Consider the following 19,763-nt stretch of genomic DNA (forward strand, 5'->3'; position numbering starts at 1 on the left):
TCTTCCTAGCCAAATTCAATGCACAAATATGTTTCGACAATGGTCAAACAATTCATAATGACATCAAGAACCGTACTCAAGGCTTTTCAAGGCTCATAGGTCATTAGATTCCTTAAAGGGTATTTCTACTCCAGATCAATGGTCGTAGAAACTCAATTGGGACAATCTAGAGCCTTGTTAGGGTCTCTAGTTGCACCAAAAGGCGAAGAGTCCTAGAATCAAGGTTCCCAAGCTAGCCAATACAGCAATCGAAATTGACACTGTAACTAACCATGTTCTAAACTAGTGTCCTAGCCATAAATTAGAGAAGTGATTAGGTTCCATAATTTAATCAAGCTCCTAATCATGCATCTAAGCCAAATAATATAGAATAAAACATATGTCAAACACAAAATTGAAAACCATTGAATTAAAACATATTTATTACATTAAATCCATGCTAGGGCTCAACTCTAGCTTCCTAAATAGACTACTCACAACCCATCCACAAATCAACAACAAAATACATCAATTAAATAAGTAAAGGTAAAGAGGAGTGAGAAGTGACAAGAACAAGTCACAAATTGCTATCGAGCAATTATGACAAGCCTTGATTTATGGCTTCCCACTATACCCAATCTCAAGTCTTGATGTAGATGAGATCCCTTAAAGTTCCTTGAAATTTCTTGAGAAATTGATGGTGGAAATGTGAGGAAAAGAAAAATGAAAATTACAAATGGTAAAGGGTGTGGGCGGTTTCGGTGATTGAAGGGAGAGAGAGAAGGGTGATGGTGGCGGCTGTTCTCGGCTACTCAAGGGTGGGAGAGTATTAGGGTGAAGGGATTATATATATAAGGCTGAGGGCCAAAAAATGTGTGTGGCTATTGGTATCCAAGAAGAGAGAAGATGGGGGGTCTCGGTGGTTTCTTCAGAGAAAGGAAAGGATAAAAGAAAATGGTGAGGTGGCTGCATACAATTGGATTGAGGGGGAAAGGTCAATTAAGCAATTGCTTAATTGACAGACCACCACGTGCTGCAGCTATTCATTCTTCTTTTATTATTTCTTTTTCTTTTTTCTATTTCTTTATTCTCTATATATTCAGATTCTATCCAGAGTAAGGCCTCACTCTGAAATTAACGTGTGAGGTTGGAGTTTAGGTTCACTTTTCGGTCTCATATCTACATCTCGATCGTTCAGTTTTTAGGTACTAATGTATAGATCATCTCTGCGAGATTTCAGGCAAATTGATGGTCATTAAGACATTGATAACTGCCTTAAAGGTAGTACGGTTTAGGGTGGACAGATTCAGTTCGTCCTTTGGTTTAAGTGAGTTAGATACCTTAACGACCATCAATTTGGCTGAAACCTTGCAGAGATGATGTATACATTAGTACCTAAAAACTGAACGGTCGAGATGTGGATATGAGACTGAAAAGTGACCCTAAACTCCAACCTCATACGTTAATTTCAGAGTGAGGCCTCACTCTGGATAGGTATGTATGTATGTATATATATATATATATATATATATATATATAGGATTTTTCTCAGGTGCGGACGTCCGTACAGAAATTTCAGTACGTATTTCCAGTTTTTACCCACTTTCAGATCACATATTTTGATCTTAACCGTTCAGTTTTTAAGTTCTAATGTATAGATCATCTCTACAAGGTTTCAGCCAAATTGACCTCACACGTTAATTTCAGAGTGAGGCCTCACTCTGGATAGGTATGTATATATATATATATATAGGATTTTTCTCAGGTGCGGACGTCCGTACAGAAATTTCAGTACGGATTTCCAGTTTTCACCCACTTTCAGATCACATATTTTGATCTTAACCGTTCAGTTTTTAGGTTCTAATGTATAGATCATCTCTACAAAATTTCAGCCAATTTAGTGATCGTTAAGTCATCCAAAACTACAATTTACACGAACGAACCGAATCTGTCGAACCGGAACCGTTCGTGTACATTGTTGTAATTTGCAGTTTTAGATGCCTTAACGATCACCAAATTGGCTGAAATTTTACAGAGGTGATCTATACATTAGGACCTAAAAACGGAACGGTTAGGATGTGAAAATGTGATCGGAAAGTGGGGGAAAACGGGAAATCCGTACCCTCCACAATCTCAATATATTTCCCCACCAACCATCAAGAAAGTAGTCGGGTTTCACTTCTCTCGCTGACATTGACTATGGTTGATTTGGCGTTGACTTTTCGTCTTTTTCTCAGAAATTCCAATTTGCTCTAATTTCGCGCCTTTTTATCTCATTTCCGCAATTCCGCTTATTTCCTACATAATATAGAAAACTAGATTAATTACATTATAATTGGCTCAATGATTAACTTATTTATAATGTTTTAGATACAATTATATGCATAGAAATGCGTGTAATCATTGACCTTTTCCTTGATTTTACTTTCCAAACAGACAACTCGTGGGTGTGTCAAGTCAAGAGTTTCCTACAAAAATTGTTAACAATAATTTCTCCAGTATCATGACAATATATAAGGAGAACTAAAACAAATTAATGCATATGTGAGCAACGGAATGGGAAAAATTAAAAGATTGTACATTTACCTTTACACGATTCCAAACCCTTTCATAGTTGTCACTTTTGTTGAACTTGCGAAAGTTAGGTTTGCTAATTGAAAATAGTGAAAAATCTTTTGATAAAATGCCCAAATATCTGAAAAATTTTGCCACCTTTTTCAGCGAACCTTAGGATGGCCAAAGCGGTTCCACAACTGTTTTTCTGGTTCCTCCAATGGCCAATTTTTTTGTTTGGGCCTCTTTGTCTCTTTATTATCGTAGGAGTCTCTAATGAACCATTGTCATTGCTGGGAGACATTGCTTGCTGATGAAACATACCGCCGATATCTTGTGTCTCACTGTCGTCATACCCAATATTATCGTCGTCATACCCAGTGTTTTCTTTGTAGTCATCTCCACTCTCAATAAAACTCATCCTGACATTCAATTTTGCATTAGATTTATGAATCAATATCAAGGAATGAACTGAAACACTTACTCAATGCCAAAAATAACTCAAATTGACCACCATATTAGTATTACTAACACAATCTTTGAAATCAGATACAACATGACCAAACTCACAAATCATAAGAAATATTCTATATGCAGATAGTGATCCAAAACATATAATATGATGGAGATCAAATGCACAGATGCAATTAAATTGTATACAAATGCACTTCCAATCTTGAGCATCACTACAAAATCAAAAGAGGCATACTATTTCATCATAAGTTACTGATTCCCCCCCCCCCCCAAAACACGCAAATTAACTCCTTATACTGTACAACTTATTTGTATTAAAAGATGCTTTCAAAGCTCTGGCACTCATATGAACAGCCATTCCAACCTATTTCATAGAATCCTAAGGCCATAAATATGTTGTCTAAGTCTTTGAAAAAATACAGGCTTATATCAATAAAAGTCGTAAAACTCCTAGCATGAAAACATACCCAAGTGTACAAAGATCAAAGCAAGGTTCATACCTGCTAAGTAGGTGATTTTGTCTTTTGAATGCCTGAAAAGACAACAGACACTACAGGAAAACAAGCCATTTACGACGTGCAAACTCGGGCAAAAATGCGCCCTTATAGACCGCGTCGTAAAAAATGAAATTTTTTTGTCTTTTTACAGCGTGCAAATGCACGCCGTAAAATTTGGTATGCACGCCGTAAATGACCTAAAAGCACGCCGTTAAACTTGATATGCATGCCGTAAAGTTTGGTACGCACACCGTAAATGACCTTAAAGCATGCCGTAAATTTTTTTTTAAGGCATGCTTTGCACGCCGTAAATTCAATTAAAAAAAAAACAAAACAAAACAAAATTCTTTGTTGTTCCAATGTCACCCAAAAACTTTATAAATAAAAACGAATAACAAATATGTCTAATTCTTTGCTTGTTGCAATTTCATAAGAGAACCTTCACTTGTATAAAAAGTTGAGCAGTATACAGTACACAAACCAATGCTGTGGAAGCAATCACAAATGAAGCTTATAGCAAAACCAATACAAATAAAATGAACCTAATTAAAGTCGTAGTGTAAAGCCACCGGGGTGGATTGCCTCAAAGCATTCACTGCACATTGCCACATTCCACTTCAAATACATCTTGTTTCTTAAAAGAACAGCTTTACTTGGATCTTCATCATAAATTCAACACTTACGGATTTACTATTGAAATTGGAACTGGACAATATTGAATGACATTAATAAAAAGCTACAAAATTTACTATTTCAGTTTAACCCTGAAGTTATTTCATAGAATTTTTAGATAATGCACAGCTCTCAATTCTCAAAAAAAAAAAAAAAAAAAAAAAAAAAGATCAGGAGGAAACTATTGGTGCTCTAAAGTCAAAAGGCAAATTAACACCAAGGAAAAGAATATAGAGATTGAATAGAGTTTACCATGTTTATATTGAACCTTGTTGTAGCTATAGCAATCTGTGGTGCTAAGAACACGTCAGTCTGCAATTAGAAACATCTAATTGATCAGATTTGCTTTAAAGAGCTCAAATAGTTTGGGAAAAAAAAATAAAAAAAACAACAATCAAATCTCTTCTATTGCTTCAGAATAAGCAATTTCAAAAAGGTTCATTCACATAGATATATCGAACTATTGCATTATTGCAACTAACTGATGTCATCTCACAATGTCTTAGAAACCAGTTTTATCAGTTCATATTGGTTAAACCAAAGACTTAGGTAGGAGTGAAGCTAAAGGGATGTAAATACGAGAGACCACATACACGTACTTCATTTCCAGTAGCAAATCCTTCAGCAACTTCTCAAGAGCTACAAATAAGAGAAATGTATAACAAATAAATTATGTAATCATGAACGAGCAACAATCTGTAATGATTCACATGATGGAAAACTAATGTATGTGATAGGAATAAAAGCATTAGCACAACGAAAAAGTGGTAATTCACACATGAGATTAGAAACATACTACTAGAAGAGCTGTCAATCTGCAAAGTGGTAATTCATACCAGTTGCTATTATACTAGTCCTAGAAATTACAGAATTTTAGAGATGCATAAAGACACAACTTTCTACGACACTCATTTCCTAAAACTTCTTATCCATCTACCTTTATAAACTGCACGGTCTGATATATAAGATGTACACTGGTATCTTTGCCAAATATACCTACCTTATTCTAATCATCAGCGAATCATTATCAAGAAATCATTAAGGTAACTATCATTGACAGGTGACTTTACCTCAAAGCATGTATGGTATAGAAGACATAAAAAAGAGAACTAGATTTTCTTTTGTCTCACTTCCGTATCATTTCTCATTTTTATTAAGCTTATGTTAGAGAACATTAAATATATAACATTACATGCCTTCTGATGCAAAGCTAGTAGAGAACAACCATTTAAGAGAATACTACAATATAATGGCTAAGGCATTGCAATTGATAATTCCAATAGCAGCTAAGCACAAGTCTTTCAATTGATAATTCTATTTTGAAACCCCAAACAGAGCTTAAGGGGAATTTAATCGAACACCTGGTGTGCGATAAACACCCACTTCCACACAAACTGATTGAAAAAGAAAATGATTCTAGAGTGGAGAGTAACAATAATTCAGACAAACTCTTAACACAGACTCTAGCTAAGCAACCAACAAATATATCAATAGCAACATCAATGGCCGGACAGAAATTCCAAATAAGCAAATTCCGATCATGATAAAATAAGATAGAGGCGTACCCTTGAATTTGTATGGTGCTTCCGATTCTGCGAGAGCTGAATCGTCAATGATAAGATCTCACTTCTTCAGGCGCAGATGAAGCTCTGAGAGAGAGAGAGAGAGAGAGAGCAGAAATCGAATTAATCGAAAATGAACAAGGAAATTTCAAGGTCCAAAGATGCAAAATCCAAATACAGAATCAAATTCAACAGAAAGATCAGAAAACCTAAATCGAAGCTTACGTCTGGACTTTCGAATTGCTTGTGAACTGGTTCGCTGATGGCGAGAGAAACGCTCTCTGGTTGCAGAATCGAACATGAATAAGGAAGATTTGGAGTACGAATCTGACCTCCTCAAACTCAGGACTCGAGCTCTTGAGGTAATCGGTGATGGCGGTGCGATGGCGTCCTCCGTCTCGGTCGACGTCATCGCGGCGGTGCTTGGGAGGAGAAATGAGACAAAGGACGGTCCGGCTCTCAAGGCTTTTGGGAGAAGAAGAAATTGATGGCTCTCGACGAGAGAGAGAGAGAGAGAGACCAGATAAGGGAGAGCGGGGTTTATAGTTTAAACCTTTGACATGAGAGGGAGAGATAATTAACAAATTTTCTAATGTGGTAAATATTATTATCTATATGATTGTCCACCTAAATACTCATTAGTTAGTTATGTACTTTGATGTAAACGCTACCTCTATATAAAAATGAGGCTAATGAGACTGAATGAGAACACTTCTACTTCCTCTCAACTATTCTCTCTCTATCTTCTCTCCACTTTATAACACGTTATCAGCACGCTCTGCTCTAAAAGAGTTCTTTCTTATAAACTCTATGATGATCAAAGAGTTCTTGGTGTAATGTTGTTACTTCTAACCAAGATTCATGATCTACGAGTTTTACTTATTTGTTTTTCTATTGATATGATATTTTTTTTAAAATCATGAGGATGAGTACATACATATTGGGTGATGCAATTTTAAAAATCACCGAGAACTCTGTGGTTTAATATCTATTTTCTGATTATGTTTTGTTATATGGGCATCTTGTTTCACAAACGTATTGATCCCAGATTAATTGTCTTATGTCATCCATCTTTCCATGATATCCATTCATTTTGTAAACAAGTAAATTGTGTGTTCTTATAGGTATGGTACTTATCATATCAAGGGGTATTTTTTATTTTCCCATATACAAGTGCGAATATCTAGCATGCTTTACTAGATGCATGATAGATTGAACGTTTTGATGTTTTACTAAAACTCAATAACATATCAATCCCATTTGGATAGTCATGATTTGTTTTTATCTCCTATACATCTAAAATGGGCATGTGACAATAATTGCAGTTTCATTTATTGATTAATTTTGTTTCCTACAGAGAAAGGTTTAGCATTTATTGGTTCAGGCAAGGCTGGTAAGTTACTTCAATGCAGGGTAAATGTTGATTAGTTATAATTATACCCCTGAAGATACATCCCTGATTTATGCTTCACAAATGTTATCCCATGGTCCGATCGAGCATACATTTTTATGTTCGAAGAAAGAGGGAGTTTTTTTTTATATATATAATGGGTATATATACAGATGTATCTCCATGTATTGGCAAGCATATATTAATGATAATTATTGAACTCCAGATCAAGACCTGAAGTCTTTGGATCTGATTGCATGAAGACCTGAAGCTCTTCAGAAAACTATATAATATAAACTGTTATATGAAGTTTCTCAGAGCCTATACAATTAATGAGGGCCGGAAGTTCCTCAGAGTTATACAATGATCGAAATCGCAAGTTACTTGAACCATGATCATATGGGGGCCTGAAGTTCCTCAGAGATTGCGACATGAAGTCTCTCAAATTTATACAATTAGGAGGGCCAAAAGATCCTCAGAGTTATATAATCGAGTATATGAACTCACATAGTTTTGATCCCCAATAATTATAAGAGGGTCGAAATTCCTCAAAATGTTTGGGTATTGGCGGGGTTCCCTCCTCCGCACGACAATGTGAATTTGAAGTTCAATTTTGAACAATTTTCTAAATCTAGAAGCTACGTTATCCACAAGATAAAATTATGTTTGTGTGATTAGAGGAGAAAAAAAAATTATCATTTTGTGAAGTGAAGCAGACCAGAAGTTCTGTGTAATTTCTTCATTAATGGAACCAGAAGTTTCCACAGTTAATTTTATTGCATAGTTTATCTATTTATTTTTCTTCCATGCAATTTTCCTATTTTGTTATGTACTTTCATTACAGTACTTATTTTTTAAATTAATTTTTTGTTACTCATACGGACCAGCAGTCCTATACCTCGAACATATGAATTTCGAATGTAATATTTTTGAACCAGAAGTTCAAAATTTCATAGTAGAACCTGAAGTTCTAACAGTAAAACTCAAACCCGAAGCTTTGAGTATAAAATATGAATTAGTTAAAAGTGAACTTGAAGATTCACTTTCGTCACCTCGAGCCTGAAGTTTCGAGCACCAAATTTATTTGAACCCGAAGTTCAAATTACGGAATCTTAAAACTTGTAGTTCATAAAAAAAAATATTCGAACCTGAAGCTTCGATTACAGGCATACATTCACAGTTTATTTAAATCTATATCCACTTCGAAACCAGAAGTTTCGATGAATTCTCGTATGTCGTTTGATAAGTTTTTTGTACAACTATACAAGAAGTTCACTCCACCTTAGAACTTGGAGTTCTAATTGTGCAGACTCGAGCCTTAAGTTTTGAGTGGAGCTATGGAAAATTTATCATAAAGCTTTAATTTGGTGAACCTCAAACCTGAAGCTTTGAGAGAATTATATTGACACCAATTTATACGTAAGCAGATATTCAACCATTGATTTATGACGAATGAGTATGAGTATACCCTTTGAATTCAGGTACGTCATTTCATTAATTTAATTACGTCAATATCAAATTTTTCCTTATCTTAAGTTTTGTGAAAATGATCTACTAAACAAATTTGTGATCGTGGATTTTGTAATTATAAGAGATCAGAACCTGTAGTTCCTTGATCCTTAATTACATGAGGACTTGAAGTTCCTCAATGATCATACTCACTAGATGACCATTTAAAATACCTCATTTATAAGTTATGGTCATGAAGAAAATATGATAATGATCTCAGGTTTTACATATCTGATTGATGGCTCCAGAAGAGCACATAATATTATTACCTATGATGTATAATCTCGCCCTCTCATGGTCTCATTCTATAGTTAGAAAACCGACTGACATGGTTATAGCATGAAATGCCACAAGAAGTGGATCATGGCAAGAGAGAAATCATGAGTCAATGTAAATATTGTCCTAACATCCACGTATGTGAGGAAATTGAAAATTGGGCGCGTGTCTACGGTACATTATATGGTGGATTTTTATCAAGGCACTGGTCAAATTAAATTGCATTGACTAATAAGAACATTACGATTCATCACATATGTCTTATGTCTTTTGCTTACAATAAGCAAATTGAAAGCACTATTGTGTTACTCCACTGATTTATATAACTACTAGAAAAATGGCATCAGAAATCGGCCAAAAACCGATGAGAAAAAGAATCCCGACCGATGTCTTAGTGGGTGATGAGAAAGGTCCGGAAAATCTAGACATCGGTTTTTAGCCGATGTCTAGTATCAGTATACACATCGGTTATCTATTATAAATCGATGTAAATACGTTTAAATGATAACAAACTTATATGTTTAACTATTGTTAAACCCTCATTTTATTGCCTTTAATGCTTAAAGAAATATAGATCCTACAGCACAATTATGCATTTTAACATCGTTATTCATTCAAGAAACGATGACTGATATTGTTTCACACATCGATTCTCAAGAAAGAACGATGTTCATTATCTTGTAAAACATCGATTTCTGAAAAAGAGCAATGTCCTTGCCACTATGAAACATCGGTTTTTTAGTCTGCTCGATGACCATACTTAAACTAGACATCGATCTCTATTTAAAACTCGATGTGCACCAGTTTGTGACACATCGATTCTAATATAATAATTCGATTACCATTTGTTGATGAGACATCGAGTTTTGTTGTGAAACTGATGTATTCTCTCATAATGGACTTCGTTTTTATAGTTATATACTGATTTTAACTTTATATATATACATCATGGTCTTTAGATGAGGATGACATCCACAAAATATATAGTTGCTGCTATAAAATGCAATCCACATTTAACAAGAGTAATTTGAATATTGGGTATTCTTCAAATTCAAATTTCTATTCAAAATCATTATCCCTGACAGTTCACAAAATAGGCAAAACAAAACCCCAATTAACCTACTACAAGGCTAGCCTAGCAATTACTATTGCAATATGGTAAACCAAGAGTTTTACATTAGCTCTTTGAAGATGTCCTCTTGCTGCGCCAAGGGCTACTTTAAGTCTCCTCATCCAGTTCAACCTAATTCCTGACTTCCCTGCACAGAAAACTTTCTAATATATCACATAAGAACAAATTGAAACAATAAGTAATCCTGGTAATTAAAGTTGGATTCAGTTCTAGGCCTCTCTTCTCTGGTAGAATAGCTAGAGCTAACAAAGCTTAATTTTTAATTTCCGGATTTCAATGATGCCAGATGAGGACTAGAGTGTATCTCTTATATACACTCTAATTGGATGACAACGCTGAATTCTGCTGATTATTTGCTAATTCTTGGATCATCGGAGATTCTATTCTATCACAGGTCATCAAAATGATTCTATTCTATTCTATTCTTCTAAATGGTACCAAGAAATGAAATTTTTCATGGCAAGGCTATATGTACCTCAAGTGGCTTGAAAGGGTAATCGAGTGGGAAGTGAATGGATACAAGGAAAACACCTCCAGTAAATGGGTTGTCGGCTGGACCCATAATTGTTGCTTGCTAATGGAACATATCCTCAGCAACAGGACCTATTGAAAAAGAAGCTGTAAGTTGTAATCTGTAGCTATGATAACATCTTAGTAAACTTCAGTAGAAAAACTTTAATGCCTCTTTTCCCCTCTGAATAAACAACTGGGTTCTGACGGAATACACATTTGGTCAAATAGCTTAATCATTAATTTAAAATCACAGTTACATCCATCCAATTAACTAGCCAAAAACAGTAACCAATCCTTTTAGGGTGGAATTATATGAGATTTACGAGTAACAGAGTGCTGAATGACAAACACCATTATCTAAAGCAGGATAAGCATCAAATGGCCACATTATTATACCTGCATAGCTGCTGCTGAAGCCAGCAATGCTTCACATTCGTCAAGCATGGCTTTCTCTTACACTGCTACAACAAGTTCAGAGACCAGACCATTCAGCCCGTCCACCTGCTCATATAAATATAAAGTTCAAACCATTAGGTACATTCTTTTGTGAAACTTAAAGCTCACACAAGCTTACCCTGCAAACAATAATTAGTCTTGTAGACAGGGAAGCAGGGGTCATTACCCACAGAAGATTGAATAACAACTAAACTAATGAACACAAAACAGATTAACTACTCTGACCAGAAACCAAAACGAAAATAAAGACCTAACCTAAACTGCTCAGATATCAATGAAATTTTATAGATATTAAGCTAACATACTAAACTGGATACTAGTAAATTTTTAGGGATTTTTGAGATCATTTGCTATGGTAATTAATTAAAAGAAAACAGAGAACAGAAACCTGCGAAAACAGAAACTAAAGAAATAAACAACAAAATGATTTTGGGGTTTTTGGTTTTGAGAAAACAATCAAAATAAACAAGTTAGAGACAACCTATCCACTCCAAAACAATCAAGCAACAAAGCTTTACAACTTGGTGAATTCTTTTTTGATGTCTTACTTCCCCTACCAGTACCCTACCCAAATCTTGACTTCTCCCTATATACATTCAAGTGTAAAATGATAACTAAGAATTGCATCATGCAGATATTGCATTGCTTACTCTATTTCCTATTGTTCAATTCAACAAAATCATTTTCCACATTTTCTACATAACCCTATGGCTCGAAATCTTAACGAAATCTTCATTTACCACCCAATTTGCAAAAAGAAGGAATGCATGAAAACAAAGTAAGTTGGGAATTACTGGTGAGATGTCCTTGTAGCCACCACTTGCAAGGTCTCCACTCTACCAACCTCCCAACACTCCATATATCCAATTTTCTTCTGCATTCAAAAAAAACACAATCAAATCAGAAACCTATGCTTTCACTCAGTTTTGAATTCCTGCTGCTGTTTGTTTGCTGCTGAAACTAATTGAAAATTAAAGAAATAAAAAAATAAAAATAAAAGGAAAGAGTAAGAAGAGGTTGGAAATCCATACTGGGGTGAAGCAAGAGAGAGGGGATTGGTAGAAAGGCGAAGTGGGGGAGAAGACAAGGATGGCAAGGATGAGAGAGAGAGTGACCACCACTACGGTGAACATGGGCTTCACTGAAATCACCGCCATTTCATCTCTCGATTGAGATCTCAATCTTGTTTAAGAAGATAACTAAGCCAATCCCGGCCCATTGTAAAATGAAGCTCTAGACTACAAATCAAGTTTCTTACTTTTTCTATGGACCTATAAGACTGAATTATAATTCTAACAACAAACACTGTAAAAATATATACCAAATCAACTTCCATTCTAAAATTGAATTCACATTCATATAGAAATTCATGTAATATTCCTCAACTTGGTTACAGGACACCTCATTAATTTCAGAAGACAAAAGGAACAGAGATTCACAATTACAAAGGAAAAGGGAAGAACCCATTTCCTTTCTCATAAGAATGATTCAATCTTTTCTAGTAAACACAATCCATTGCGAGAGGAGCAGAAATTTAGTGCAATCCAAAAAAAAAAAAGTGAACTTGGCATGAAAATCCTAACTGGGTACCAAAGTAAAGGCAGTAGCAAACCCCATGAAGCAAATACATCAGATACTATCAATCAGAGAGATACACAACAGTCTACCATATAGCATTACTTCTGAGACCATAGAAATCATTATCTCCTCAAGCAATGACTACTGGTTAGCCCAGGAAATAATAGATGATGATACCATATGATATATATATACCAATCACTACAATCATAACCAGACAACTATACTACACCATATGATATTAATTCATCGTAAGCCACTAGGTCCATCCATAATTCCATTACACAATGTAAACATTGGAATTCATGCTATGGTACCGAAAATCAAAGTAGTTCCACGTAATATAGAGTCAGCAATAAAATCAAACAATACAAGATAGAGAATTTGCCCCTACCGGATGGTCATGTGAAATCATTCCCTTGGGATACTACCAAGATTTTGTCCACTGTGTTGTATCTCCCAGCATCAAACCTGAACAAAGGCATATTATTCCTAAATCATAATCATTATTACAAAACATATTGCACCAAATTCAATAACTTTTTTACAGATTAAAAGTCAATAGCTTTGTTAGGAATAAAAAGCGAAAGAATTGAAACCTAGTTGTCCCAGGAGGTGGCGACAGGTGATTGGCTTTGGGGCTGAAGCTGAGGCTCGAAATGGAGTCGTTTGGAGGTTCAGCGACCTATTGATTGAATCCAAATTACACAAAATTAACAAAAATATATACATTCATGAATCAAATCAAAGAAAATAAAAAAGTTGAATCGAATTTAAACCTCGAAGGACCTGATTGGCAGCCGGCATGAAACTCGACATCGGAGAAGCTGCTGCTTACTGCGCTCAAACAAAGATTACAGTGACGATTGGTTAAAGGAGAAACACAGAGACGAACAAAGACAGTAGTGATTTGAATCAATTTCAGGGTTGCTATTTTATAGAGAAAGAGAGAAGCAACTTACAGAAGCTGGTAGTGGCAGTGAAGAGCAAAACCTAGAGAGAGAGAGAGGGAACTACTTTTGCTTTGGGGATGGCTAGGGTTTCGTCACGAACCCGGTCCTTGATGGCCTGGACCTGAAGCTCCATGTCCTTCATGGCGGCGTCGACGGCCGACAAATCGGTGACACTGCTGGCTGGGTACACTGAATCGTTCAATTTCGGAGCTATGCTTGTTATCGGAGACGAAATCATAAAAGTAAGGTTGGGTAATCAGGTCGGGTCTTACTTTTTCGCGCAATAACGAGCTCTTGGAGCTCTGAGATCCGACTGTTGAACCCAGCGATCAGCGAATCTAACGACGCCTCTGCTTTCTCCGCTCCCATCTCCGTATCTCTCTTCAGAACAAAAAGACGATGAAACGTCGGACAGAAAATCAGTATTGCTGGTGGGGAGAAAAGAGAGAGGACCTACGCTGGTGGCGGTCGGAGAACGAGCTCGAGGCAGCTCAGGTCTGAGAACGAGACCGGGGCGGGTCAGGTTGGAGAACAAGGTCGACGCGAAGAAGGAGGCGCGTGCTGGAGTCAAAGTGAGAGTTAGTAATTAGGGTTCGAAAGTTTCAGACAAAGTGAAAAAAGTCTAAGTGTTGGGGGGAAGTCCCCCCGCGTTTCTGAAATTTTCAACTTAGTCCCTCCGCATTTTAGAAAAAATTTTGAACAAGAGTTTAGATATCGGTTAATTTGACGACTGATGTTAATAATAACAATAGAAATCAGAAATCTCATCAACCGATGCTAACACGTTTTTTTACATCGCGTGCAATTCCAACCGATTTAATAGTGGTGATGTCTATTGACATAATTCTAGTATATTGTAACCTCTTGATTTTCCACTGAAACTAAATGTTTCTTAATCCGATTATCTAGGAACCTAATGTTCCTTAAGAGGTTTTTATAAATTGAAAAATTGAAACCTCAAGTTTCTTGGATCTCCAATTATATGAGGGCCTGAAGTCCCTCCTCTTTATGACTACACATTTATATGTGTGAGGTTCTCCACGTGATAAAGTTTTATGGATTGTAGTCTTCAACTCGAAATTTCGAGTATATCAAAATAAATTTGGTCTATTGCAATTGTTGATATTTCACAATTGATTTTTACTAAAGTTAAGGTAACACTCATATCAGGAGTTGTAGATCTTGTTTTGTGGCTCTGAATGAATTACTATCATGTTACCTAATTTAAAGTATTGTCGCACTAAGTGCCTCCAATGTGGTTAGAGAATACTATTTGCTCTCTCATGTCAAATTTGTATAGTAAATTGAGGCATATAATGTCATGAACCAGAAGTTCATTGAATCAAATACACTATTTTGGCATGTAAAGTTGTGTCATCTTTTGTCTACCATGTTGCGTGGAATCACTTACAAGTTTTAATGATTGCTAACCTTACACACAAGGAAATTGTTTATTTACCGCATATTGCGAGTTGTCACTTTAATGAGACAATCCTCCTACCATGAGGGGGAGAAAGATTGTTCCTGAAGAACGACATGAATTGGTGTGAGATATTTATCCACCGTCTCATTTTGATTTTGGAAAATATCTAAGCTAGTGATTTGATAAAAGATAGTGACAAAATTATATGCTAAATGCAAAGGCATATGCTTGGGTTAAAGTCCCAGAGATGAGAGACCAACCATATTAATACAAACAATGTAGGCTCCATTTGATTTGTGGGATGCAAGTGTATCCAATTGACATGATTCTCCTAAAGAGAATGTCATTAAACACTACTAGAATAATGTCATTAGACATCACCACTATTAAATCGGTCAGGATTGCACCTGATGTTAAAAATCATGTTAACATCAGTTTGTGAAGAAACCGATTTCTATTATTATTATGGACATCAGTCACCAAAGAAACCGATGAGAAAAGTTTCGTATGAAAAATTTACAAAAACGCGGAGGGACTAAGTTGAAAAATTTGAGAAACGCAGGACTTAAAATTTCATTCCCCCCACACTTAGTTATTTTTCTCACACGACTTGCATTCACTTTGAGTCATTCCCAAACCCTAACTCATTTTCACCCGACCTCCTCGTCTTCCTCCTCCGCCTCTGAGCTAGCCATCTTGGGCACCTCCATTCCCTTCAACTCTCTCAAGCTCGATTGTAAGCACAATCAATCTCTCTCTCTCTCTCCCTTCACCGACGGCTACTTCTCCTTGTACCCCTGCAAGCTCGAAGAGGTCAACATCGAGTGCGGCGAGATCTCAAAATTTACAGATCTCATCTCAAGTCCCCCATGATCCACATACCAGAGAGACCGCCAGTGAAGTGACCAGATTTTGATCAGGTCCCTACCATGGAGCAACTGGAAGGTAAGCATTCGAAGATATAGATGATTCTCTCCGTCCGTACCCAGTGAGTTCACGATTTAGGGTTTTCAATTTGGGGCTTTTGTTTTCTTGTTTGTTTCAACAGCTCAATTTGCTTAGTTTACCTATTTTGTGCTTATGTTATTGCGGTAATAAATTGTTGTATTATTGACCCAAACATTTACTGGTTCACAATTCCAAATATCGGTTCAGTACTCAAAGCCCTCTCTCAGGTATATATACTCAACTTATTGATCTCTTCTTTTGCAGGAACCAGATGTCGTTTGGGTGACCAAAGAGACAGAAATTCGGGTTATTCTCTCTCAGGTACTTCGGCAAGTAAAGCATTGGATTGGAGAAGTTGATTCCGATTATGATAATGTGAGTGTGTTTCTCTTTGAAAAATGTAAAAAGTAAATTTCTTAGTGGTAAAACCATGTAAAGGTTCAAATTTTGAAGTTTATTGAGTTAATGTTTGTGATCGTGGTGGTTGGATTGGATTGTGAGAATGAAGGAGTAATACATCTGAGGCTCTGGTCTGAGGCTTTGCATATTTTAACAATGATCGATTCACAACTGATGGAATCCTATATTAGATGTTTACTCGATCATTTATAGGCTCCGAAATTATGTTTCCTTGAAATTCATTAAGTTTAATCAATCTTTAAGTAGCTTAGATTTTGTTAATTTATGATGTGATTTATGTTAGCTGAATTATTTATTTTATTTCAGGTTGTTTCAACAGAAGCAAGAGCCATGTACAACCTAGGAAGGGCTGGATTGACATATTGGAGTCCCAATATCAATGTAGTGAGGGATCCAAGGTGGGGAAGAGCCACAGAGACGTCCGGTGAAGACCCTTATGTTGTTGGAGCTTATGCTATAAACTATGTCTGAGGCTTGCAAGATGTTGAGGGTACAGAGAATTTTACAGACTTGAACTCTAGGCCTCTTAAGGTCTCCTCCTGCTGGAAGCACTATGCTGCCTATGATGTTGATAACTGGCTTGGTGTGGATCGTTACCATTTTGATGCCCAGGTGACTGTATTTGAACACATGAGTTGCTACATTTCTATATGTTGTTGTAAATGATATGGCTATTCATGCAATAGGTATTGCTTGATGCATGCCATTACTATTGATTGGCGATTGATATGCTTCTAATTAGCGATTGACACATTCGTAATTGTATGAGTGATTGATGTTTTACCTTTTGTACACAAGATGTAGCCCTATATAAGACTCCTCATAGTGAGATGAATATGACACACTCTCCATTCTCTGCGTTTAAACTCTTTCTCTCTCAAATTATTTTATGTTTGTTTTACAACACGTTATCAGCACGAATAGTTCTACCATTGAGACAAGATTGAGGATCATCAACCAAAGCCCTAGCCAGGAAAAAACCTCCCTGCAGTCCCTACTGCCCCTACAGCATCGTCGCACGCCTGCTGCGCCTGCAGCACAGCAGCACGCCAGTTCCTGTGCAGATCAGCCTGTTTGTACGCCCCGAAACCTCTTGATCGGGACCTCAGATCAAAATCTTTCCTTCATCAAAGTTGTTCGTCTCTGCCTCTTCTATCTGACCTCCAAATTTCAGCCATATTGGAGTCGTTTTGAGACCTGTACACCATTCGAAGTGGGAGCTGTTCAGAAGAGGCGAATAGCCCTTGGATTGGCTGAGAAGACAACCTTCTCAGTTCTGCACACATAAGTTGAAGATTCATCCGTTCTTCATCAAGTAATGTTTTCCAAAATCTAATTTCATATTCATGCTTATTGAGCCTAATGATTGACTATGAACAATCACCATGATGCATGAACCCTAATATTTGGTATATACATATTTATATATATTTGTTTATGCATGTGTCTTGGTTTATTTGGCTTGGATTGTTTGGTTGGAAAAGAAAAAAAAAGGTTAGGATTCTTGGATTTGAAGCATTTGGTCCAGTAGTACCATATAGTGCATACCAATTAAAAAAAAAGAAAAAAAAGAAAAGGGATTCTGCTGCTCCTGGGATTCGAACCCAGCCACAACATGCATTAGCCTAGCACATTGTCCACTATGCCACTATGGCGAGCTGGAATTTATCAACACCATTTAATATTAATACTGCCAGAAGCAGATTCAACTCCATATAATTGGTGATTGATCAATTGATTCAACCCGTGATTTGATTTTGATTGATTTTATCCAAAGCAATTACCATAGTAATTTATGCTCATTACCACAATCACTTCATTATCACATTGAGACAATTCTGAATTATTGCGTGAATTATGATAGAAGAATTATGGGCTAAATTATTACGCGATTATTACATTAACATTATGCCAGAAGCATTTGCCCAAATTTATTACATATACGAAATGCCAGAAGCATTAATGGGATTTGAACCCATTTCCTTAGGTATATAACCGCTGCATTAATTTATTTATGTTACGATTTAATAACATATATTGAATTTGGTTATGTTATAATCGTGAATATTAATAGAGGCTGAGTCAGAAGCTCAAATCAAGCCCAAAGTCACAATAACAAATTCGAGCCAGAAGCTCAGGCCCAAGTTGCAAGGCCAGAATAGAAGCTCACTAAATGTTACCATGACAAAAGTTATGAATCTTCTCAAACTAGGCTCATCCAGTTGGATGCGATGTCTAGGAAAGGTTCAGATGAGGCCGTGTACTTAAGCGAGCCTCGCTCCACCTAAACCTCATCTTTCCTTACCTGGTCGTATTCAATTGGAGTAACCGAAAGGGTTGACTAATAACTTTTCATTCCTTGGCAGACCAGTTTGAGCCCAGCAGGCCTACTCTCCCTCAGCAGGACCTAGCAGCCCAGCAGGTCTCACACACCATTTGACTTACTCATGAAAGCCCGGGTCACAAGCCTGCAGACTAAGCCCGATAGGCTTCACTATCAAGCCCACTCCTTCTTTGGTCCAGCAAAATCGAAATAAAAGAAAAAATGATTTGATATTAATTGTAAATAGATTCACCATATCTAATGTGTAATTAATTGTCAGAAGCATTTATTCACATAATTGTGTGATAATTAATCTGTTATATTACAAGCATGCAATTAATATCTCAATTGATTTGTGATTTTTATTTATCCAAATTTGTGAGATTATTTCAATTTGCTCAATTCAATATTATTGTGTTACTTGTCTAAATTTTCGCACTAGAATATATGTGTAGAAAATGCAGGTACCTAATGAACTAGAAGTTCTAAATGAACCAGTAGTTCATACATATATCGAACTTGTAGTTTCGATAATGCCATTTAAGAAACTTGAAGTTTCCTTCATAAATTCACCACACATGATAAAACCAGTAGATTTTACATGTCTAATCCGATTTTTCATACCATGTTATAGAACCTAAAGTTCTCATTACTTGCTTATGGATGATATTACCCAAAGCACTAATATTATTTGTTCCTTACCTGTAAGAAATGTCAAATCTCAACATGTTCGACTTTGTTGCTTTGGAGGTCTCCAGAAGAAACTATCTAAAGTGAACTCAAGATGTGAAAATTCATCTAATTGCAAAGAAGATGAGATCAACAATCAATGCTAACAATGTCGTCATTGAGGTTTTTAATATGAGTGCCATAATTTCCAAAGGAAACATATGGAGAAAACACTCCAAGTTGAGTATCCGATGAAGAGGATACACAAACTCTTTGGGTCGCTCTAGAAGAGCACTTTCACCATCAGATGACCATTTTCTTGCTTGAAGCAAGACATGATTGGCAGAACAAAATTAGCCCATATGACCGTCTGCCACTTGGCCAAAGCCCAAGAGGCCATATAATCAGGCTCCACGTGGTCAAGGCCCACGTGGTA

At 36.3% G+C, this 19,763-nt stretch overlaps 1 long non-coding RNA gene across 8 annotated transcripts; it reads right to left on the reverse strand.

The window, feature by feature from the left end:
- Positions 1–9,883: 9,883 nt before the first annotated feature.
- On the reverse strand, positions 9,884–14,168 carry LOC133732593 (uncharacterized). 8 transcript variants are annotated; one of them, XR_009857209.1, is made up of 10 exons: positions 14,002–14,168; positions 13,817–13,925; positions 13,554–13,733; positions 13,371–13,428; positions 13,191–13,276; positions 12,986–13,062; positions 11,808–11,887; positions 10,954–11,058; positions 10,520–10,647; positions 9,884–10,171 (listed from the first exon to the last, which is right to left on the reverse strand). It is a non-coding gene; the product is annotated as an uncharacterized LOC133732593 (long non-coding RNA). The 8 variants fall into 8 exon arrangements; XR_009857203.1 differs by having other exon boundaries at positions 13,554–13,724; positions 14,002–14,157; XR_009857206.1 differs by having other exon boundaries at positions 9,884–10,183; positions 13,554–13,724; positions 13,817–14,165.
- Positions 14,169–19,763: the final 5,595 nt, after the last annotated feature.

Source organism: Rosa rugosa, chromosome 2 (genome assembly GCF_958449725.1).
Source record: "Rosa rugosa chromosome 2, drRosRugo1.1, whole genome shotgun sequence".
Classification (NCBI taxonomy): domain Eukaryota; kingdom Viridiplantae; phylum Streptophyta; class Magnoliopsida; order Rosales; family Rosaceae; genus Rosa; species Rosa rugosa.